This window comes from Pelophylax lessonae (assembly GCF_965119305.1).
Source record: "Pelophylax lessonae genome assembly, chromosome: 11".
In the NCBI taxonomy this organism is placed as follows: Eukaryota; Metazoa; Chordata; class Amphibia; order Anura; family Ranidae; genus Pelophylax; species Pelophylax lessonae.
The window spans coordinates 64,681,417-64,706,829 of NC_138778.1; positions in this window are offsets into that span (position 1 = coordinate 64,681,417).

Sequence of the window (25,413 nt, forward strand, 5' to 3'; positions counted from 1 at the left end):
TCAGGGCACTGGTGATCAGTGCCCTGATTACATTTGTCTGTGTCCCCAGCGGCTGTCGGCTCCCCCTCCTTCCTCACACTGCAGTGTCTGTGTGAGGAAGGAGCGCCGGCGATGAGAGATGATCTCATATGTTTACATATGAGATCATCTCTCATTGGACGGCTTGATCACGTGGTGAATGGCCGCTGTGATTGGCCATTCACCACGATCTGTGATCGGCCGTGTCCAAGGGACACGGCCGACACAGATTCCCCCCGATGCGCGCTCGCAGGAGCGCGCGGGGGGGCGTGTCACTGGAGGCCGTTTAAAAACGGCCTCCCGAAAATTCGAGTCCGCGCTGCAGCCGTATATAGGCTGTAGCGCGGATGGGAAGGGGTTAATTAAATAAATATTTTCAGTGACTAAATTAACGCTATTTTAGTCAACTAAAATACGACTAAAACGAAAACAATTCAAGATGACTAGAACTAAATTGGGAACACTGAATGTAAAAACCTGATTTAATACTCAACCACCCAACCAATGCAATTATATAATATAACACTCATTGGGCTATGAAAATGTATAATCTTTAATTATCAAAAACATAAAAATGCAAACCAAAGAGTCTGTGAAGGATAGCAAAATTCTTAAAATGGTACCAAAAATTCATACCACACACACCTAAAAATATGCACACAACCACCCCTAGCACTCCACATTTTACAGAAGAACCCAAATGCATCAAATAGTACACATATATGATAAATGTAAAAGTGGTACAACTGTTCAATGTATTGGTGATGGAATCTCCATATTAGGGAAGTGGGGAGGGACTGGTAGATGACAAACTGTTGGACTCATCCATAGATAGTTGGAAAGTCTCCTTATCTCCAGCTAATAGTTATCAATGAATGAAGATGGTAAACTTGGAAACTTCCTGGCTGATGAAGTATATCACATCCGTGATAAACAAAGGGTCTGTATGTGGTCCAAAGGAGGCATAATGTTCACCAAACAGCAATGTCAATAGTCTCTATAGTGTAAGTTTCGATAAGTTGTGTGAGCAAAAAAGCCTCCCTCGCACATCACAGATATGTTAATCCATTGTATATCCTCCAAATGAACAGGAACAAAACCAAAGTACTGTAAATTATGGATTAAGTGAGGTAATACTCATCCATCCAGTGAATTCATAGAGAGTGTCAAGGTCATCAGTACAAGTCCCAGAAGTCCATAATCAATTGTTCCATCACCAAGGGGGAGGAGAGTGACCAAAGAGTGTGGATAGTGTGTACGCCTGACTGGTTTCACTGGGCATAGGCCGGCTTCTTTAGAGGCAAAGTAATGGATGACTCGTTTCCATTTGCTATATCTGCTGTGTCTCTCAATTCCGATCTGAGTGTAGCACAGCAGTACTTTAATGACACACAAATTACAATGCTACTCACAAGAGGTAGATAAAAGCAGGCATCTAAAATCAATGGGGGGAAGTCTCTGTAGTCACATCCACGGTGGAAGGTCCGGTCAGGCGGGAGCGCTGTGATGAGGGAGGGCAGCCGATGTCCTCATGTGGGAGGCGGGGGACGTGCCGATCCTCTTTGATGTTGATGCAGCGTGGGACCGCCGGTCGGATGGGTGCGACGTCACTCAGGAGACACCAGGGGATCAAACGGCGACGCGTTGCGGAGCTCAGCTCCTTCTTCAGGCCGTGCGGGGGCCATGTTGGTTGTGGTATTTATGCCAGTAGTCCGGGGTAGATAGTATGGTGGCTCGGGAGGGACAAAAATGGGGAAAAAGCAAACCAGCAATGGGATAATATGTTGAACGAAGGGGGGAGGAGGCTAGGGGGCGGAGGAGGGGAGGTGTGAATGTGTGGGAAAGGGGGAGGGGGGGGGGAACAGGGAAATGGATGTTATTGAATTAGAGGCAATAAAGGCAATGTAGGTGTGGCCATACAGAATGAAGCTGTATGGAGAGGAGAATGATGTACATGAAGGGGCCAAATTTTCTTTTGGGTGCACTCGGGTGCGTGTATAGAGCGACCCGAGGGATGGGAGCGCACTTATCTAGGTGTCTGTGAATAAGGATGTTATTATGATGTGAATGAGTATGTATAGGGTGTCAGGGAATGTTGGGAGTTTTTAACATGATAAGATAGATGGAATCCAAGTGATGTTAGTGAGGTATATGGACCTACGCTTGGAGGCATACACGGGGGGGGGGGGGGGGGGAAGGATGGAAAATGTGTGTGCGTGCTAGCATGCATAACTGTGCACGCATGTTGACAGGTTCTAGTTCATGGTCGGAAGTTACGGATGTCAGCCCACAGGCTTGCATGTATGTGTATATAGAAACGCACACTCACAAACATGTACGTGGCGCATTGTGCATACAGATACCGAATTGAAGGTCCAACCACACACGCACAAGCACATACATGGGAATCGTTGTGCCAGTGCGCGGGCGGTTATCGAGCGGGGCATGTCAAAAGGGAGTCGTGCTGGAACTGGGATGTTGGTAAAGAAACTGTATGAAGGGGTTAACCTATATACGGTACTTACTTTGGAGTAGGCTTGGTGTAGGGAAGCATATGTAGGAGGGTTCACAAAGATCTCTGGAAGGCGGAGGGAAGAACCTGGGCAAAAAATGGTCATGTTAGTAGAAGGGTTAATGCTTGGGGAGATGGGCTACAGCAGCACATTGATTTCAATTTCTTCGTTCAGGCCTCCAGGCGAGAGCGTTTCAAGGGAGTAGATCCAGAAGGTTTCCCTCTGGCACAACCGCTTGAAACGCTCTGTCCTGGGCAAGGTGTTCGGAATTGATTCGATTACCCACACCTTGAGTCCAGAGGGAGATTTGTTGTGGGACTCTGCAAAGTGTCTGGGGACACTGTGTTTGTCCTTCCCTTTTTCGACCAGCCTGCGATGCTCGCCGAAACGTTTTCTGAGGGGCCTGATGGTGCGGCCTACATAGAATAGTCCACATGGGCAGGTTAGGCAGTAGATTACATATTCTGTGGAGCAGTTGTAAAATTGTTTGATGGGATATGTTTTGCCTTTCACGGTGAACTCAGTCTGGCCGTGTTGGACATGGGCGCAAGTGAGGCACAGAGGTTTCCGGCACTGGTACATCCCTATGAGGGGGATGAGGCAGATGGTGGTGGTGGGGTGGGGAGTGTTGGGTTTGAGTTTACTCGGGGCAATGAGATTTTTGATATTTGAGGATTTTCTGTAGGAGACTTTGGGTACAGGTGGGATGGAGGATTTTAGATGGGGGTCCTCTGATAGGATGGACCAGTGTTTTCGTAAGATCTTTTCCATTTGTTTGTGTTTGGTATGGAATTGTGTGGTAAAACGGAGTGGTTGGGGCAATGAGTTCTTTGGTCGTGGTGAGGCCTGGGGAGCACTAGGGTCATATTTGGACAGATAATCTAGAAGACCCAGAACCACACTGCCCCAACCCAGGGTCCAAGAAGGACACCGCATTACCAACCCCCAGAAAATCCCCTCCAACCCAGCAGTGGTGACATCCAACCCCAAAACGGGCTACAGCAGCTCCCCCAGAGCTCACATAAAACCCACACCTCCCCATACGGTCCCCGCCCCCGCATCCGAGCCCTCTTCCACTGGCACGGACAGGGTCCCCCCATCCCCAGCACATGATCCCAACAGGCCACCTGACCAACACACCAACGAACTCGCCAGTTGCCCTCCCACAGACTATTTTTTAGAATCAACCCCCCCGCATGTACCGACTCCTCAAACAAACAAAAGAAAACTAGACACAGAGGAAAGCGGGGGGGCAGACTTAGACATAAACAAAAGAGCAAAACTACTAACACAGTAAAAATATATAATCTATCCTCCCACTCACTATCCCCTGCAGAAACCTCCTTACTCAACAGAGGCCTTAACTTTGCCCCGGCCACCCCACCAAACCAATTTACCCTGTTCAAAGACCTCAACAGGTTCATTCGGAACCTCACCCTGAAATGTTATTACAACATCCAATCCTCCAAGGCCACTCTTGGCCCTCCTCCTGACCCACAACCCTCCCCCCCTCCCACTCCTGATCTTGACTCCTCTATGGACGCACTGGCCCTCCAAATTTTAGAAGAATTACACATAGAACACCATAATGATGAGGACCTCATTCCATTTACCCTCCACCCCTCCTCTTCCCCCCCAGTCCGCCATTCCTCACTCAGGCCCAAATCCACATTCAACCCCACCCAGTCCAAAGGTCCGTATCTCCAAACGTTCTATCAAGTAGTTTACGCGGACATCCTCAAAATGTGCAAACGATCAAAAAATCCCTCCCATGCTCCAGCTTCCAATCTCAGTCAAGCAGAAAAACTTGCCCTGAAACACCTCACCCAGAGCCATAGCCTCATTATCAAAACCGCGGACAAAGGTGGAGGCATAGTTGTCCAAAACAGGGCCGACTACATCCAGGAGGCCATCCGGCTTCTCTCAGACACCTCCACATACCGCCCCCTCCCACAGGACCCCCTCACTAAGTTCCAAGCAGAGGCGCAGTCCCTCGCCAGAGACGCTATGGAAGAGGGAATAATCAACAAACATGAACTCTCATTCTTCAACAGAGATTTCTTTTCCACCCCATATTTCTATCACATACCCAAAATCCACAAAAACAGCACCAACCCCCCCGGCCGACCTATCGTAGCCGCCATGGACAGCATCACCAGCCCCTTTTCCCAATACATTGATTTATTCCTACAACCATTAGCACAAAGCCTTCCCTCATACATCAGAGACGGAGCCTACCTACTCGACCTCCTCAGCCACTATTCCTGGGAACCCACTTACATGTGGGCTTCCCTGGATGTCAATTCCCTGTACACCTCCATCCCCCATCAAGTTGGACTCAGGGCCGTCTCACACTTCCTATCTGCAGACCCTACGATCCACCCCCAGCAAGCTCAATTCATCCTAGATGCCACTGAATTCTGCCTCACCCGGAACTACTTTGAGTTCAACGGAGACTTCTATCTCCAAGTCACTGGCACAGCGATGGGCGCCAATTTTGCACCCAGCTATGCCAACCTCACCATGGGTCTCTGGGAAGCCCAATACATCTGGCATAACAACCCCTTCACACCTCACATCATATTCTATGGCCGATACATAGACGATATTATCGTCATCTGGGACGGCTCACTTCCCACCTTCACACAGTTTGTACAACATTGCAATCAAAATCCCTTCAATCTATCCTTCACCTCTGAATGTGATTCGGCTCAATTGGCATTTCTAGATCTCACCCTATATCATGAAGAAGGCAACATCGTAGCCAAAAATTACACAAAACCCACCGCAGGAAACTCATTCCTACATTACCATAGTTGCCACCATCCCAGGTGGATCTCAAACATCCCAAAGAGTCAATTCTGCCGCTTGAAACGCAATTGCACAAAACAACAGGATTACCGCGAACAAAGTGCCCTCTTAACCCAAAAATTCGTAGATAAAGGATATCCCGCATCCCTGGTCCAACAAGCTCACTTAGATTATCTGTCCAAATATGACCCTAGTGCTCCCCAGGCCTCACCACGACCAAAGAACTCATTGCCCCAACCACTCCGTTTTACCACACAATTCCATACCAAACACAAACAAATGGAAAAGATCTTACGAAAACACTGGTCCATCCTATCAGAGGACCCCCATCTAAAATCCTCCATCCCACCTGTACCCAAAGTCTCCTACAGAAAATCCTCAAATATCAAAAATCTCATTGCCCCGAGTAAACTCAAACCCAACACTCCCCACCCCACCACCACCATCTGCCTCATCCCCCTCATAGGGATGTACCAGTGCCGGAAACCTCTGTGCCTCACTTGCGCCCATGTCCAACACGGCCAGACTGAGTTCACCGTGAAAGGCAAAACATATCCCATCAAACAATTTTACAACTGCTCCACAGAATATGTAATCTACTGCCTAACCTGCCCATGTGGACTATTCTATGTAGGCCGCACCATCAGGCCCCTCAGAAAACGTTTCGGCGAGCATCGCAGGCTGGTCGAAAAAGGGAAGGACAAACACAGTGTCCCCAGACACTTTGCAGAGTCCCACAACAAATCTCCCTCTGGACTCAAGGTGTGGGTAATCGAATCAATTCCGAACACCTTGCCCAGGACAGAGCGTTTCAAGCGGTTGTGCCAGAGGGAAACCTTCTGGATCTACTCCCTTGAAACGCTCTCGCCTGGAGGCCTGAACGAAGAAATTGAAATCAATGTGCTGCTGTAGCCCATCTCCCCAAGCATTAACCCTTCTACTAACATGACCATTTTTTGCCCAGGTTCTTCCCTCCGCCTTCCAGAGATCTTTGTGAACCCTCCTACATATGCTTCCCTACACCAAGCCTACTCCAAAGTAAGTACCGTATATAGGTTAACCCCTTCATACAGTTTCTTTACCAACATCCCAGTTCCAGCACGACTCCCTTTTGACATGCCCCGCTCGATAACCGCCCGCGCACTGGCACAACGATTCCCATGTATGTGCTTGTGCGTGTGTGGTTGGACCTTCAATTCGGTATCTGTATGCACAATGCGCCACGTACATGTTTGTGAGTGTGCGTTTCTATATACACATACATGCAAGCCTGTGGGCTGACATCCGTAACTTCCGACCATGAACTAGAACCTGTCAACATGCGTGCACAGTTATGCATGCTAGCACGCACACACATTTTCCATCCTTCCCCCTTCCCCCCCCCCCCCCCCCGTGTATGCCTCCAAGCGTAGGTCCATATACCTCACTAACATCACTTGGATTCCATCTATCTTATCATGTTAAAAACTCCCAACATTCCCTGACACCCTATACATACTCATTCACATCATAATAACATCCTTATTCACAGACACCTAGATAAGTGCGCTCCCATCCCTCGGGTCGCTCTATACACGCACCCGAGTGCACCCAAAAGAAAATTTGGCCCCTTCATGTACATCATTCTCCTCTCCATACAGCTTCATTCTGTATGGCCACACCTACATTGCCTTTATTGCCTCTAATTCAATAACATCCATTTCCCTGTTCCCCCCCCCCTCCCCCTTTCCCACACATTCACACCTCCCCTCCTCCGCCCCCTAGCCTCCTCCCCCCTTCGTTCAACATATTATCCCATTGCTGGTTTGCTTTTTCCCCATTTTTGTCCCTCCCGAGCCACCATACTATCTACCCCGGACTACTGGCATAAATACCACAACCAACATGGCCCCCGCACGGCCTGAAGAAGGAGCTGAGCTCCGCAACGCGTCGCCGTTTGATCCCCTGGTGTCTCCTGAGTGACGTCGCACCCATCCGACCGGCGGTCCCACGCTGCATCAACATCAAAGAGGATCGGCACGTCCCCCGCCTCCCACATGAGGACATCGGCTGCCCTCCCTCATCACAGCGCTCCCGCCTGACCGGACCTTCCACCGTGGATGTGACTACAGAGACTTCCCCCCATTGATTTTAGATGCCTGCTTTTATCTACCTCTTGTGAGTAGCATTGTAATTTGTGTGTCATTAAAGTACTGCTGTGCTACACTCAGATCGGCGCTGGGCTCTCTCTCTCTCTCTCTTCTTGGTATCTTACAGGGTTACTTCACCCTTTACAAGCCTGCAGCCATCCCAGTGCACAGCCATCGGATTGCCCCCCATTTTCTGCCCACAGGTAACACTGCGGCAGCTACCCACACTGTCTGATTGCGCCAACTTTTTTCCCCCATGTGTCTCTCAATTGTTTGAAAAAAACTGCCATGCCACATTGGGTTCCTGCATGCGCACTGGCACACAGACGCATGCGCCGGCGCACAAGCGTACGCAATGGCGCATAGAAATGACGTAAGCGCGCATGCACGGAAGCACCAGACATGACAACCACATCCCAAAATATCCTAAAAGGGAAGCAACCAAAGGTTAGAATCTATTATATGCATATATGGATAATGAAAACCATAGCCTAAATCAATTATAGGTACAAATGGCAATCATGCCTAGATGATAAATTATTTACTTCCCATATATGTTCCCATATGCATATATTGATACCAACCACAATTTCAACCATAATATAATTGTTACACCCAATACACATGGCAAACACACTTGTTTAGCAACATATAATGAGTGACTTGACATCCAACGCTCAGACTCATCTATTTAAAAATCTATGTCATATTTACAATATCTGCTTCAGTGAGTGTTGTATATTCCATTGTTAAAAAGAAAAACTGTACATAAAATCCAAAAGGAGAAAAAAAAATAATAAAAAGTTAGTTAATTATTAATTAAATAATAAATTGTTTTTAAATTCTTCCATATAAAATAATTAGGGGAGTCTTATTAACTATTATTTCAAAAATGGTACATCACTGAGACTGTCGTTCAAGCCTGGTGGCTTGGTCACAATAGGTGCCCAAATCCACCGTGCCTCATGTTGAAGGACAACCTGATAAAAATTTCCTCCTCTCATATCCTGAGATACTACCTCCAAAACCCAGACTTTCAGACAGCTAGGGTCTTGATTATGCTCTAAGCACATGTGTCTGGCTAGAGGGGCACATAGATGGTATGTGGATATGTCATATATATGGTCCTGAAAAGGTCTGCAAATGGTTCTAATAGTTTTACCAAAAAAAAAAAAAAAAATTACAGGAACACAAAATAACTAAATAAATGACATCCACAGTACCACAATTTGCTTCTTGTCTACATTTTAGGATCCTACCTGTTGGCAACTCCAAAGTGTCACTAGCATATAAGGGCACACTGTCCACATCTAGTCAAACCATATTCATAAGGTGACTCTATGGATTCCAAGAGATGTCACTGTGTACCAGGAGGTCGTTTAAAGAACGAGCCTTCCTGTATACCATCTATGGATAGCCTGAAACAAATTTGCCAACAGAATTATCCTCCTTCAAAAGATGCCAATGTGTAGAACATATGCCTCTAACTTTGTCTGCTATATTGGAAACTTAGTCTCGTTATGTTTGGTTGGCTTGTTATTTTTTCCTTTTTCCAAAAAATCAAGGACTCCCTTGGGCTGTTTTTTGCTCTTTTATAAGCCTCTGTTAGCCATCTATTGTGATAGCCTCTTTTCTGAAATCTCTTTTTCAAGACTTTAGCTTACTGTTCAAAATCTTGGTCGTTGGTACAATTTCAACGAGCCCTCAAGTACTGTCCAACCGGTATGTTTCTCATTAAGGTTTTTGGATGAAAACTCCTTGCATACAGCAAACTATTTGTGCCAGTGAATTTCCTATACAATTTAGTAGCCACGACACCATCATCATCCAATGTGATTAGGTCTAAAAAAGTGACCTGTCTACAATTAAAACTCATACGTGAATTTTAAATTATATGGGTTATTGGCTAGAGCACCCACAAAGTCATCCAACTCCAGCTCACTACCTGACCAGAAGATGAGGACGTGGTCTATGTACCTGTACCAGGACACAATCCCAGACAGGCAGACAGACGAGCCCCCCCCCCCCCCCCTCCATCCAACAGCCAGGTCTCCCAGTCCCCTAAAATTAGGTTTTCATAGGCTTGGGCACACTTAGTGCCCATGGCTGTACCTTGGGCCTGATAATAGTATTTTTCATTGTATTTGAATTTGTTGTGCGTCATCAAAAAGTGTAGGAGCTTGATAATAAAAGTACCGTGGGCATGTTTATCTAAGGCTTTACTGTCTAATACCTTTTTGATGACCTGAAGACCTTTGTCATGTGGTATACATGAATAGAGAGCCTAGATATCCAAGGTGACCAATAAGGTATTTTCAGGTAGTTTTAGATCATGTAGAATGGTCAGTAAGTGTGAAGTGTCTTTCACATATGAAAACTGGTTACAAACAAAAGGTTTTAGGATTTTATCTATATATTCACTGCATTTCTAAGTGTCTGAACCCACTCCTGAGATAATTGGACACCCAGGGGCGTCCTTTAGGGATTTGTGAACCTTGGGTAAAGCGTAAAGGACTGGTATCCTGGGGTACTCCACCTTCAAAAAATCAACTGTCTTTGTCTATCACATTATTAGAGTAAGCCTGATCAATAAGCCCAAATAATTTATTTTTGACCTTTTCCATATTGATGCTGGGAATAGGGGTATACCATTGCTTGTTGTTTAATATAAGTTGGCACATTTTTATATATCCATGTCTATCCATAAGGACAATATCCCCCCCCCCCCCCACACTTGTCTGCACTCTTAATGACAAGTTCCATATTCAAACGTAATTCTTGTAGGGCACTTCTCTCCTCCCTAGTCAAATTGTCAAAGGAGGAGTGGTCCCATCGTAGTTTCCTAATATCACTAGTGACGGCTCTCACAAACATGCCACACCTGAGACTGCAGACAAAGGGGAGAAGCCCTGGATCGATTGTACAGGCCAGTGTCCTTTAATTTGGTCAGATCCCATGGGCGTTCGGTAGGTCCCATCGATTCCCCACAGACTTTAAGGGCTAAGTCTGGCATCAATTCTGTGAAATCATCCCCTGTGTCATCTTCCTGTTCAACAAGCCCTTCTTCCCAAAGATCTATCAGATCCATGAGTGTCTGATATTCCCGTCTAGATAGCCTGGACAAATCATTCAAAGGGCCCATGGGGACACAACTTGCTTTCCTCTCATGTAATGCTTGTAGAATCGATTTCCTAGCAAAGAGATATATGTCTTTCACTGTGTCAAAAAGCTGTCCATTGGCCACGGAGCAAAAAAATAAGTCCCTTGGCAAGGAAAGAAGTCTGTGCATCAGTTAGCTTATGAGTGGACAGATTTAAAACCCTCAGGTCATCGTGTCCCCCATGGGGATCACATACGGATCCATTCCATATTTTTTCAACATTGGTGTCAAAAGAATCTGTGTATTGTGAAGCTGGGGGGATGGAGGCTGTGGGTTAATTGTATTGTGTACCCTCACCATGGTAGTTTTGTTTGGTTTGTGGGAGACCTCCGTTTGCGCCACCCCCTTCTGCGCCTCCGAGAGGTCGCAAACGCAATGTGGCATGGCAGCCATTTTCAAACAATTGAGAGACACAGCATATAAAGCACATGGGAACATCTATTACTTTGCCTCTGAAGCAGCTGGCCTGTGCCCGGGGAAACTGGTCAGGCGTACACACTATCCACCCTTTTGGTAACTCTCCTTCCCTTTGGTGATGGAACAATTGATTATGGAATTCTGGGACTTGTACTGATGACCTGGACACTCTCTATGAATTCACTGGATGGATGAGTATTAACTCACTTAATCCATCATTTATAGTACTTTGGTTTTGTTCCTGTTCATTTGGAAGATATACAATGGATTAATATATCTGTGATGTGCGAGGGAGGCTTTTTTGCTCACACAACTTATCGAAACGTACACATCAGAGACTATTGACATTGCTGTTTGGTGACAATTATGCCTCCTCTGGACCACATACAGACCCTTTCTTTATCACGGATGTGATATACTTCATTAACCAGGAACTTATTAAGTTTACCATCTTCATTCATTGATAACTATTAATTGGAGATAAGGAGACTTTCTAACTATCTATGGATGAGACCATCAGTTTGTCAACTACCCTTTCCAGTCCCTCCCCATTTCCCTAATATGGGGATTCCATCACCAATACATTGAACAGTTTAGCACTTATACATTTATCATAGATGTTTACTATATGACGCATTTGGTTTCTTCTGTAAAATGTGGAGTGCTAGGGGTGGTTCTGTGCATGTTTTTAGGTGTGTGCGGTGTGAATTTTTGGTATAATTTTAAGGATTTTGCTATCCTGCACAGACCATTTGGTTTGCATTCTTCTGTTTTTGATGATTCCAGATTATAAATTTTCGTAGCCCAGTGATTGTTATATTATATAATTGCAGTGGTTGGGTGGTTGAGTATTAAATCAGGTTTTTAAATTCAGTGTTCCCTATTGGCCCCTTACGGAATACTCCCACCCCCTTTTTTGTGGCTTTTTTGTGGCGCATTAACGTTTTTCACACATTTAATGTGTCATTAGGGACAAATCTTTGAGTACCTACCTTTAGTTTTTTCTCTAAAACTAAATTGCCATTTTAGTTAAAAGACTAAAACCAAATCCAAATTTGACGTCAAAATTTACACTGCAATACATAAGATTAAGTAGGGGGCATCTACTAAGCTGCTGAAAGAAAAAAAATTACAGCATTTTTTTATTTTTTTTCCTAATATTTGATGTTAGTAATATATTCCGGTAATATGTGCAATGGCATTACAGCCAATAGAGTTTGTAGTTTTTTGTATTTCTTTTTTTTATATTTTAAAGTTGCACTTTTGTTTGTTGAAAAATGTGGTTTTATTTATAAAGACGTTATATTGCACAATGGCTAAATCTGTGTCTGTAGTACATGTTCAAACCTTCATTCCATCAATAATAACATGTTGTTACATTTTTACTCCGGGAGTATATAATGAGTTTGGCAATTCTCGAGAAATGCTTAAATAATGCATTACAATTTAATCCCATTCTATTTAGTTGACTAAAATGTACTGGATATTTTCGACTATTTTGACTAAAATACGATTGAAACTAAAATGTTATTTTAGTCAAAAGACTATGATTAAAACGAAATTGAAATTTGATGTTAAAATTAACACTGCAGATATGTGCTGCACTTTTTATCTGTCAGGAGCTTTTCTTGGCTATCTTCCTTTTATTGTTTATATGAGGCTCTAAAAACTTCAAAGGAGGTCACAGTGTTAGTCATTTATTAGCTATTCCTCTAAAAGAAGCTCATTACATCTCTTTTTATTTAAACCCCCTCCCTCTCCCTTGCTTCTTAGTCATTTTTAAGGTGGAAAAAATTGTCATGTTTTTAAATTAATCACAATTAAAAAAACATTGGTTAGCGCCTACCTATTTTACCCCTCTTGCAGTGAAATACTCGAATAAGCTCTAGTGTAAACAATTATCCTTAGAAGCCACATAATTATTTGAAATAAATAGTTTCATTTGCATTTACATTTTAAGTACACTAAACTAAAAGCTCCTGAATGAACAAGTCCCAAATCCAGTTGCTATGTGATGCACAAGATTCCTTTAATGTCCCTAGCAGAGCCAAATCATCCTTCACTTTTGTCTCACACTATTCCCTCCCAGGCACTGCAGCTCAGAGTGGGAGAATCTTAGCAACAGAGGAAGTGCTGTCAATGCTGAAAACTGTGGGCAGGAATGGGTGTGGCCAAGTACTACAAGCTTGTCAATTAGCAGTGACATGCTGATAGCCACATAGTTACATAGTAACATAGTTACATAGTTAGTGAGGTTGAAAAAAGACATCAGTCCATCCAGTTCAACCTATGATGTGTGTGTGTGTTTGCTGTTTACCGTACATTGTATACCCCTGTATGTTGTGGTCTTTAAGGTGCCCATCTAATAGTTTTTTGAAACTATCGATGCTCCCTGCTGATACAACGGTTTGCGGAAGAGAATTTCAAATCCTTACTGCTCTTACTGCCACCCTACCTAAAACATCTTCTCACCCCAATGTGGTGCAAGTAGGCACAGCCTCTATCTATAAATATATATATAGATATACATACATATAGATATATCTATATATATATGCAAGCAGTATAGGTACCTAAATTTGCAGTCCACTATGTAGCATAGTTCAGACTGGGGGAGAGAAAAGCAACACATGAAGATAGACAGTTGTGTTGCAGTGGTCATATGTTAACCACTTGCCGACCGCCGTAAGTACATATACTGCAGCGGTCAGCCCCTCCTGGGCAAAGTGACGTACCGCTACGTCGCTCGCCCATGAGCCTCTAGGGGGCGAGTGCGCGCCGCCGGAGGCGCACTCCGGTCCCTGCTCGTTCCCTGACATCCGCGCGAGTGACCGGGTGGCTCTGATGTCCGACGGCCACTCGCGATCTCCCGCTGGAGAGGGAGAAAGGCAGGCGGCTGTAAACAAAGCCGCCTGTCATTCTCCCTGGTGTAACTGCAGAGACTATACGATCCTGCTATGTAGGATCATATGTCTCTGTGGTTAAATCACAAGCCACGCCCCTTGACAGTTAGAATCACGACCCCTAGGGACACACTTAACCCCTTGATCACTAATAAAGTTAAGCCCTTCCCTGCCAGTGTCATTTTTACAGTAACAGTGCATATTTATAGCACTGATTACTGTAGTAATGTCACTGGTACTCCCAAAAGTGTCAAAAAATGTCAGTCAGATGTCTGATCTGTGCGCCGCAAAGTCGCAGTCCCACAAAAAAAATTTGCAGATCGACGCCATTACTAGTTAAAAAAAAAAAAATGACATAAATCTTTCCCGTAGTTAGTAAACGCAATAACTTTTGCGCAAACCAATCAAAATCCGCTTATTGCATTTTTTTTTACCAAAAATATGTAGCAGAAAACAAATTAGCCTAAATTGTTAAAAAAATTAGATTTTTACTTTTTTTTTTGAGAATTTCATATAAAAAATTTGAAAAATATTGTTATTTTTTCAAAATTGTCACTCTTTTGTTGTTTATAGCGCAAAAAGTAAAAATTGCCCAGGTGATCAAATACCACCAAAAGAAAGCTCTGTTTGTGGGAAAAAGGGACATCAATTTAATTTGGGTACAGCGTCGTCTGACCGTGCAATTGTCCGTTAAAGTCACCCAGTGCCGAATCGCAAAATAGGCCCTGGTCTTTGAGCAGCCAAATCCTCCGGGGCTTAAGTGGTTAACAAGGAGCATGATGACAGGAGGATAACCTAACTGAAAAGGGCAAAAATCTGATCTTCTGCCGCACCAAACAGAGATATTCTGTGCAACAGAGCTGCGTAAATTAAAAAACTGGATAGATTACATTTAAGGCAAGAAAATGTTCTTTTGTTCACTTAATAAAAAGCACCATTTATTAAGTATTTTTTACATTACCTAAATAAAACAAAGGGGAACTATTATGATTTCAGGGCATTTTATTTTGTTTCTAGCTTTTTACATTTTCAGACTACTGTTTTATATTATTTATTTTTTTATTTTTTTACAATTCATGTCAAATTTGTATCTTACAAATAAACATATAACTCAGAATATACCTAGGCCACAAGATTTACAGACAATTGTGGGTTTTCTAAAGAGAGTCCAGGAAGAGCTTACACATCATTGGCATGCTGAGAATACACCCATTACATTGTCAGTAGCTCTCTCATGGCTGGAGAGAATGAGAGGGCAGGGAAGATGGAGTGGCAACATAATGTGCAAGAGCTTTACAGCATGCTATAGGGGCACCCAAGCCGAGCTGCTACTCGGTGTATCCATTCAGACATGGAGCTGCCATTCGGCTCCAGCCCCCCTCTCTCCTGATTGGCCAACAGAGTATGATTGACAGCAGCAGGAGCACTGCTGTGTCTCAGCCAATCAGGAAAGGGAGTTCCGCAAAGGCTAAGGAACTCGTGGACATTGCTGGATAGAAATGGGGCTCAGTAAGTATTAGGGGGCTGAGGGGGGGGGGGAGACACAGGAGGCTTTTTTTTTTTAAGATAAAAAAACCTAATGACTTCACAACCCCTTTAAAGATAAATTCCAGGTATTAATAATTATATTGAACAAGGTGGACTTAGTAATGTCACATCCCTGCGTCTCCAGCTTGTCGAATCAAAAAATGTTTTGCATATTTGAGAAAATGCAAAAGGTTCTTTAAATGGCACCTATGCCAAACAACCTCATGTTTTCACAAAGCAGTAGGGCAGCTGCTTGGCACAAGACCTGGAAGCTAGTAGAGATCATTGTAGTTGCAGTGTCTACTATAGTGATTCCCAGCCTCTAGAGCAGGCTTTCTCAACCTTTTAGGTCTCAGGGAACCCCTGCTAAGTTTTGTCGTCATGAAGCATTGGGAAATTGGTGGTCAGTGGCAAGAATGCCCATTGTACAGTGGTTGCCAGAATGTTATTGATATCATGCTGTTGGCTCTGCTAAGTGGTGTTGGACCTGGATCTATGGAGACACCGTGAAATAGGAATTCAATCAAACACAGCTCAACAAACCGCTCGTAACGCCTAGAGAAACCCTAGGGTTCCACAAACACCTGGTTTAGAATGGATGCTCTAGCGGTATCCTACAGATTTGGTATATGCATATTTACATTGGGCCAAGCTTGATCAATGTGACTATGTAAAAACATCCATACCTGGAATTTCTTTTTAAGTTTTAAATAATTTAGCTCCTCAGACAGCAGAGGAAATATATTGAATGCTCTTTTTATGTGGGTATCCAATTGTTATTTTTGCATAGTGTGTTGTCTTGGCAAATTTCAACTAAACTGAAAAAAAATATTGAATGCAAATGTTGCCCCATGTGATACAGCAATTGCATGGAACACCCTTCCTTTTGTAAGGTTTAAAGCATCATTCCTTGTGTAAAACTGTGCAGCTTGCAATCTAAATAATTATTCCATTTCATTTTAACCTTAATTGGGTCTCAAGTTATTCCACCTATCCAAATTTTTTTGCACAGTTCAACTGTTTAATAACACCAGCTTAAGGCTCCTTTCACACACTCCGTCTGTTAGACGGAGTCCGTTTTTCTCAGCGGGGGATCGAGCCGCCGATCCCCCGCTGAGCAGCAGGAGGACAGCTGTGTCTCCGCGCTGTGTGCGGAGACACAGCTGACAGTTCCCCATGCATCTCTATGGGGGAAATCGGATGTCAACGGACCGTCAGTCCGTTCTCACCCGATCCCATCCGATCCGATCCGCTGGACGGATGGAAAATAGGGTTTCCATCCGTCCAGATTTGACGGATCGGATCGGGTCGGATGTCAGCGGACATGTCTCCGCTGACATCCGATGCCCCATAGGAATGCATGGGGGGACCGTTCAGATCCGCCAAAAAAACGGACAGGCGGATCTGAACGGTCCGCCTGTGTGAAAGGGGCCTTATGCTTCAGATCCTGCAGTATTTTTTTACAGTTTCTGTCCCTTAATACCAGGTATAGTCCAAGGTCCAAGGTGGAAGAGGTGGGTCTCTGGGACCCTGCACTGCTGGTCTTAAAAAAACAAATTCCCTGTTTTTAATATTAGCTTCTCTTCCTTTTCTTGATTCAAATTATGTCAGCGCTCTAAGTCATAAAGTTTTTCATCTTGATTTGTTTAACATGTTCTTTCAATTGCAAAAGTGTTTTTTATGGATATGTTTAGCAAATGTGTGAAAATAGAGATAGCAGCTGCTAATTGCCAGTGTTTAGTAACAGATAAATGAACTTCCCACTTATCTGTATGTTAAAAGTAGGCTCTAGGTTGTGATCACACTTCCTCACACACAAGGGTTCAAGGCATGGTCATTATGAGGGTCTGTTATTGACAAAGATCAGGGTTAGGGAGTGAAGCCGGAAACCACGATGACAGTTACAGAATTTAGAAGTCAATTTCTCAGTGTATTGTATGGACTCTGAAGAATCTAGTATCTATAAATTTTCTTTAAAAAGGGATTAGGCTCAATGTACATTTCACTATTAAAGTGTGTTTTTACCCAAAATGTTCACATTTTCTAATTGGATTAAACTAAGAAAATGTGTGAATCCTAGTTGAACGTTGTGTAAATCTTATGTAAACGCATTCATAAATAGACCCCATAGCATTTTGTGTGTTCTTTTTCACAAAAGTTTTTTACCAACAGATTCTCATCACCCATTTTCAGTAAAAAGTAAGGAAAATATAAAAATTTTAAAAATGTAAAGGTGAACTAACACTGTACACACTCCCCCCACCACCTCCCTTTCCAATCCCCCTTGTACTAACCTTCGGGATGGTCGGTGCCCATGTAGCACTGGAGGTAAGCTTAGTGGGGACCAAGGTTTGGGGAGGATCTATGGTGTTAGTTCACTATTTTATTTTTTTCTGTAAAGGTGAATTAACACTTTTAGATGCTTAAACACTGCCATTTCTGGTTATAAGCCTGATTCAGATGTAATCCAATTATCAAATGATGCTTTTATTGGTCAGACACGCTATTAGTGCTTAACATATAGGCATCCAGCAGGTTGGGCATGAGTCCCTGAAATGACTAATATTTCCAACCTGACAAAACTACTGTTCATTGGTAGCGTATACATTACAGACTGTCTTAATAAAATGTCAGAATCATTTGTATTGGATTCAAATCTCTCTCCAAATGTGGCCATCTAAAGTTTAATTATGATGCAATTCAATTAGAGGGAAGGACAGAGTTTTTTATTTTGATATGATTTATATGAAGCACTAGAATATTACATATCCATCCTGTAAAAAATAACTTGAAAATAATAATAGGATAGAAGACGGAATATGTACTTTGGCTGTATGAATGACAGTAGTGTGAGTTCTGCTATTACATTTAGTAGTGATTACCCCATCTCAATTGATGAATGTGTTCTAGTATCTATAAGCAAGAAAATAATATAATCATATATGTATATCAGTATTTGAGTATTTTATTGATCTATTTTTTTATTAAAGAGACCCTTTCACTTGACCATTTGTTTCAACAACAATCTACCCATAAGGTTATATGTGCATTTAACATATTTTTGCATGTCATTTAAAGCGGAGTTCCACCCTGGAATTTTTTTTTTTTAAAAAATACCCCCGGGACAGTCAGGGCTAGTGCATTCCACAATGGCTAGCCTCTGATCTGTCCCGGGTTGCACTTACCTGTTAGGACAAATACTTACCTTGAAAACGTCTTGTCCAGCGCTGCCATCTCAGATGTGGGCAGCTTGAAGCCAGCGAGATCCTCTTCGGCGTCCTCTTCCGCCTTCTTCGGTCCAACGATGCCCTGCGCCGGCCCCGCCGTCACTTCCGGTACGCGCGCGTCATCCCTCCACAGCTTCTGGGCATGCCCAGAAGCTGTTTAGAAGTGAATGACGCGCGCGCCCCGGAACTGACGTCGGGGCCGGTGCAGGCGCAATGATTCCTGGGAGCGATGACGTTCAGCTCCCAGGAATCATTGCAGAGCCAGGAAGTGACGACGGGCCGCGGCCGTGGAAGGAGGAAGAAGGAAGTAAGGTAAGTATATTTTCTTCGCTATGAGGTAAGTAAAAAAAAAAAAAAAAAAATGCGATTATCCATTTCTTTTTCAGGTGACTCGGAGCGAGAAGATGGAGGTAAGTATAAAATTAGGGTGGAACTCCACTTTAACTGCAAAATCTCCCCTTGTGTAGACATCCAAAACCCTGAGACTGCTGCTGCTGGGCGCCACTATCTTGGATGTGATATCAGCAACCCCAGCAGACTTAGAGTTGTTGCTCAAGTCACACTCTATACAGAGTATAGCTTCTCCCCTAGCTTTTACATGAAAGGTTATGTAGGGAGGGGTGGAGGAGCTGGGTCAATACAGAGAGTAATTAGACAGTCCCAAAAGATGAGTGGGCCATGACAAAGAAGAAGGGCAGAGGCTCTGCTAGAGAATCGACTGGTCAAATGTTCCAGAAAGTTCAGGGGAACATTGCAAGTGAATTAGAAGAGAAGAGAAAGAAAAACACTGCTATTAATCATTTAAAATTCTTGATTTTTGTGTAATTTTAGGTTAGTGAGAGGGTTCCTTTAAAGAAACGTATAATTTCTGAGGCTATGTTGGGCTTTTGATTTTGGCAGGAATCAGAACTTTCTGCTGTAAGATGATGCATTAGCGTTCTTGCATGCACATGTCGATTTTTACGTGTTAGCATATACAGTATTGTGGTATGGTGGCTTCTTGGTCACCTTTGTTCTTCTGAATTTTGCTGCCTGCTCCTGGGAGACTTGGCTGCCTTCAAAGACTCTGGTGCCACAGGCCACATAGGCCACTTAGGAGCTTTGTTCCCCACTTTGGGATTATTAATACTATAGAGAAAGTGCGCTACAACGTGGGACCAAGGGCCCCAACACCAGCAGACTATGCTTTTAACCCTCCACTGGCCAGTGGCTTAGTCAGGCCTTACACTGTTTTTCTATCTGGTTAACATTATACTAATTTTTATAAAGTGGAGTTGTTATTTAAAGTTTGTCCTGTTATTGTTATATTACTTTAACTAAACTTTTCTGTGTGTTGTGTGTTGCATGTTGGTAAGTCTTGGGTCTGGTTCAAAATGTGTCACCAAAGAGGGATGGTAGAAGGAGCCATCAATCTAGCAGCTCTTTAGAAGGGTATAACAGTGTGCAGCTACCCCTTCATTGCGCCCTAATACTTATCTAAGCCTGATCCAGTGATGTGAACAAGAACCGAAGCTCTCCCGCATCTCTCCTTCCTGATTGGCTGAGATCCAGAAGCAACAGCCATTGGCTCCCTCTGCTGTCAATCACAGCCAGTCAGGAGGGGATGGGGCTGAGCCACGCTCTCTCTCTCTTATGGACGCAGAAAGCCAGATTGGGAACTAGCACACACAAGTGCCCCCACAGCAAGCGGCCTGCTATGGGCACTCAGCAAGGGGAGGGGCCCAGAGCACTGGTGGGGGACCCGAGAAGAGGAAGATCGGAGCTGCCCTGTGCAAAACCACTGCACAAAGCAGGTAAGTATGATATTGTAGCACCCTCCTAGGTAGGTGCTAGGAAAAGTATATAGTGGCCCTGACTGCTTATCAGGGGGGCCTGATTCAGTTTGTGAGGCTGTCATGTGTTTCCAAGTGTTGTCTGTTGAGTCTGGGGAGTCTCCCCACTGTATCAAGTGAGGGCGCTTATTGGACAGTGGAGGAAAACTGGCCAATAGTGCACCAGGGCTTATAGCTGTCTCAGTGGGCGCAGTTTTCCGTAATGCACCCTGAGATCTGATAAAAGCATGAGGGGAGCATGTGACAGGGTGTCTTTGGTGGGAAGCAGAGTCCCAGGAGGAGGCTGACAGCTGTCTCTCCTCCTGTCAGAGCAAGCAAGGGTGTCCTGGGTGGTCGGCCTAGAGGACCGGAGGCTGAGCTGGGCTGCAGGAGTGCTGTGGACAGAGTGGAGCTGCTGGGCAGAAGTTTCCTGGAAAAACAGTGTTGTGAGTACTTGAAACTGCCCAGGGGTCTGCCTGAGAGAGAGGACCACTCCAGGAGGTCAGAGGGATCCGTGAGCCAGCTAGCCAGTAGTGGTGGCTTAGAAAAGGGGGTGCCAGTATCTAAGCCCTGAAGATTAGAGAGAGAAAAGGGTGCTGGTGCGGGCCCTGAAGTGTTCAGCAGTGCAGCAGTGTATTCAAGTGTCTACCTCACCAGGAGTGCTAAGGAGAGCTAGAAGAGGACTTCTTTAGTCAGAAAGCAGTCCCAAGTCAATTCAGCATTAACAGGTATCTGAGCAGCGTTAACCAACATCAACTCAGCGTTGATAGGCATTCAGCCAGCGTCAACTCAGCGCCAAACAGTGATATTCAAGTGTCTCTGCCAAATGTGCCTAGTTTAGTTCCAGGAGTATTCCACTCCCATCCATGTTACCAAATAAATACAAAAAACCCAAAGATACTGGACGGGTCATTGTCTCAGTGCTCACACTTGGGTAACATGCTTAAAGAGGCTGTAAACCCGATTTTTTTTTTCACCCTGAAAGAGAAACACATAATGAGCTAGTATGCATCGCATACTAGCTCATTATGAAATACTTACCTTAGAACGAGCCCCCGCCGTGCCGCCCGTTTACCTCTATGACGGGCGACATGTTCAGTCACCCGTCTTCCGGGATCGCGGCATCCGGCCATCTGATTGGCCGGAGCCGCGGTGACGTCACTCCCGCGCATGTGGCTGGCTGACGTCACTGGCTGCATGTAAGGTAATTATCTCCTAAACGGTACATGTTTAAGAGATATTTACAGTATCTATAGGTAAGCCTTATCATAGGCTTACCTATAGGTACAACTTGCAGAGGAGGGTTTAATTCCTCTTTAAATGTGCTGTTGTTGCTAGCGGTAACCCAGGGGGGCCCATACCCAGCAAAACAGCTGGGGATTGTGCTACAAATTGTTTGTTATTTAAATAAAAATATGGAATTGTAAACTTATGCGCTATAATGAGGTAAGCGACACTGTGAAAGCTCAAAATAGAAACTAATATCAGACGTGGAACTCCTCCGAGCAAGCAGCTGATTTGATAGTGTCCCCATGTATCACAATGATCATAAAAGTAAAGAAATCAGCGCTAAACTCTAAATGAGGGGGACCACTCTATCTGCCTTCAGTAATCAATACCCAATAATCTCACAAAGCTGTAGATCACAATAATCAGATGATGAATAAATAAATGTGTTGGTGGATGGCTAAAATACAGTGTGAAAATGAGGAAAATAAAAGCGATGGTACACAAGTGAAAACATTTTTTCTCAAATAATAATCCAATGGTGATCGGTCTGCTGAATCCAAATATAAAGTGCTATTGCAAAATCACAAGTGACTAGCGATGAAAGACTGTGAAACGTTTCTACTCATTCAAATAGTAATCAGCAATAAATAAAATATAAATGTGCAAATAACAGCATGAGGTGATAAAGTTGATGTAAACAAATATAGAGTGTCACAAAACGGACTCAAAAAGTGCAGCAGTACCAAACTAAAAGTGCATAAATTGTCCAGAAAATAGCTCTAAGGCTTATATCAGTCCAATGCGGTGATTAAAGTGCAGGGTGCCACGAAATTAAGTGATATATTCCAGTGCAATCTACAGGTGAAGTCACACTTTCAAACACAGCAAAGTGAGTGTGTCCCGGTGAGCTCGCAATCCAACACTGAGTGCAGTGGCCGCTCACCTCCACAACACTCATAAAGAGCGTTAGGTATGGTTATCCAAGCTCCTCTCACTCTTCGGGTATATACTAATTGTCCTCCAGCTGATATAGGTAAAGTGGTTCAGAGTCGGTCCACTCAGGTATCTCTCAATCCCTCTGTCTAATTCTTAAACAAGAGAGGCTCTCATGGTGCAGTACATAGGGTATACTTTTATTCGGTCAAGGTTACAAACTACTTACACAGATGAAGATCATATAATGCAGACAGTCTCCACTACAACCGCCGATGCGGTACGATCCGAAGCTTCCGGCCTCGGCCGTAGACCGGAAGTGACGTCAATACGGCTTGTCACTGACGCGTTGCGCTACGAACACCCGTAGCTTTCTCAAAGGGGAAAAAAAGTGCAAATGCAGCTACATACTATAAGCTCAGGATAGCTATAGACCCCTAGTGTGTGTTTTAGTGGAAAAGGGAACAATCTAATTTAAAAAGAAAAAAGAGATAACTCTGCTAAAAGGGTAGGAAACCCTCACAACATTGTCAGTGTCAGAAACGCATGCTGTACTGTATACTATCATTTACATTCTGAGGGATGTAAGGAGCCTAGTATATTTCTGCAATATCAATAGTAATAGGCATGTTCTTGCAGCATGTTTTATAGGATAAAACACGGGAAAATGTGCATGTATTGCAGAGATGTACTAAATATTTTTTTATTTTTTTTGCCTGGGCATATGTGTTAATTGGGGAAATAACACAAACTTGTATCACAGCACATCATAAATAATGGAGACTACAGCCTACATCTGAGCAGTTCATATATATAATCATTTCTGTAGATTAAACCCCATGATCCTGAAGAAGAACCACAATTCCCTGTAAAGTAGTGTAATGTAATATTGCAGGACTAAGTTATGTTCTTCCACAATGGAGAGAGACAAGATGCCATGTAAAGGCACTCAACCAGAATACGCAATCTTCACCAGTTTCATTTTCTGACACCACTGGGACAGAACACTGGAAAAATGCATTAGGGCCTTTTATTTCCAGATGGTGATTTTTAGCTACTGTGTGTGACAGAATGAAAAGTGTCATGTTATTGTGCACAACTAGAATGAAACAAAATTAAATTATGTTGAGAGGAAGGGGGCAAACATCCCATGTATAATAGATACAATGCTATAGGTCTTCAAAGGCTTTTTGATATCAGGATTTGATGGTTTGGATTACTCACTGGATGTTGAACAATAAAAGCTAATGCATTTTCACACAAAAAGCAAATACCAAGTAATGGTAGGTTTAAAGGACTATAGTTTGGAAACTGTACGGTGTTGATACCTGTATTGATTGTATTCAGTATAGGAATTTTGTATTTCACAAAATGAAGGACGATGTGAGTTGGTGTAGTGCTGGCTCACGATTTTGATAGATATTTAGATGTGTTGATAATTGCGTTGAGTGGCTGCTAGACCAGAACAGATTTATCTACTCCAGAATACCTGTTCTCAGTGCAGCTTTATCCCAAACCTCACCTACACAAGCCCCGATAACAGAGTTGTATAAAGTATTCGAAACCCATACTTGAGTAAAAGTACAAGTGCTCGATCAAAAAGTGACTTGAGTAGAAGTGGAAGTGCTCGATCAAAAAGTGACTTGAGTAGAAGTACTAAAGTATTCAACATTTTTTGTACTTAAGTATTGCAAGTAGTTTTTTTTTAAAATGTTGCTACTCAAGTACTGAAAGTAAAAGTACCAGTAGTTTTGAAAAAAAAATTGCTACTCAAGTACTGAAAGTAAAAGTACAAGTACTGCGTTATGTAGTTATTGAAGAAAGAAGTCAAAAGTTTGAACATCATATTGTTTTTTATTATTTCAAATGCAGCTTTTATTTATACATACAGTAGCATTTATTTTCGTATACGCTGATAATACACGTTTTGAGCTTCATGAAACCTGCCATCTACTGTTCTGGCAGTGGTGATTTTTTATATTAGTAACGAGTAACTATGCAGCACAAAAAAAAAATATCGGAGTAGAAGTATTGAAATCATCGAAAAAATGTAGTGAAGTAAAAGTGGAAGTAGGAGAAAAAAATTCTACTCTAGGAAAGTACAGATACCGCCTTTCGGTACTTAAGTACAGTAGTGAAGTAGTTCTACTTAGTTACTATACATCTCTGCCCGATAAAGAGGGATTGGTAAAGAACTCAAAACAAGTTGACTATCACCGTTACTCTCTTGGCGAATAAAAAGTGAACCGGGCTGTCAACCATATGTCATGCTCTCTACATTTTGTTTTCACAGGTCTTTGTTTATATTCCTCTCCACATTTACATGCCCACCAAGCTGTCCAGCAAACAGTTACAGGGGTTAGTACAAACCACAGAACATTGATTACAATGGACAACTTTCATTCATGTGGCTCCAAAATGAAAAAAAAAGATTGGCTTTAACCAATTAAAGAGGTTGTAGCCCCAAAAAACAAACAAACAAACCCTGCAGGACAATGGCATAATGTGCTAGTATGGATCGCATACTAGCACATTATGAAATGCTTACTTTAGAACAAAACCACGATACGGTCACCCGGACACCGCTGAGGCAGTTGACATGTTCCCTTGGTGTCTCTTCTGGGTTCAGCGGCTCCGGCGCTGTAAGTGGCCGGAGTCGCAATGAGGTCACTCCCACACATGCACGCAGGAGTTCACTTTCTGGCAATAAGCCAGCAAGGAGCTCTGAAGGTCC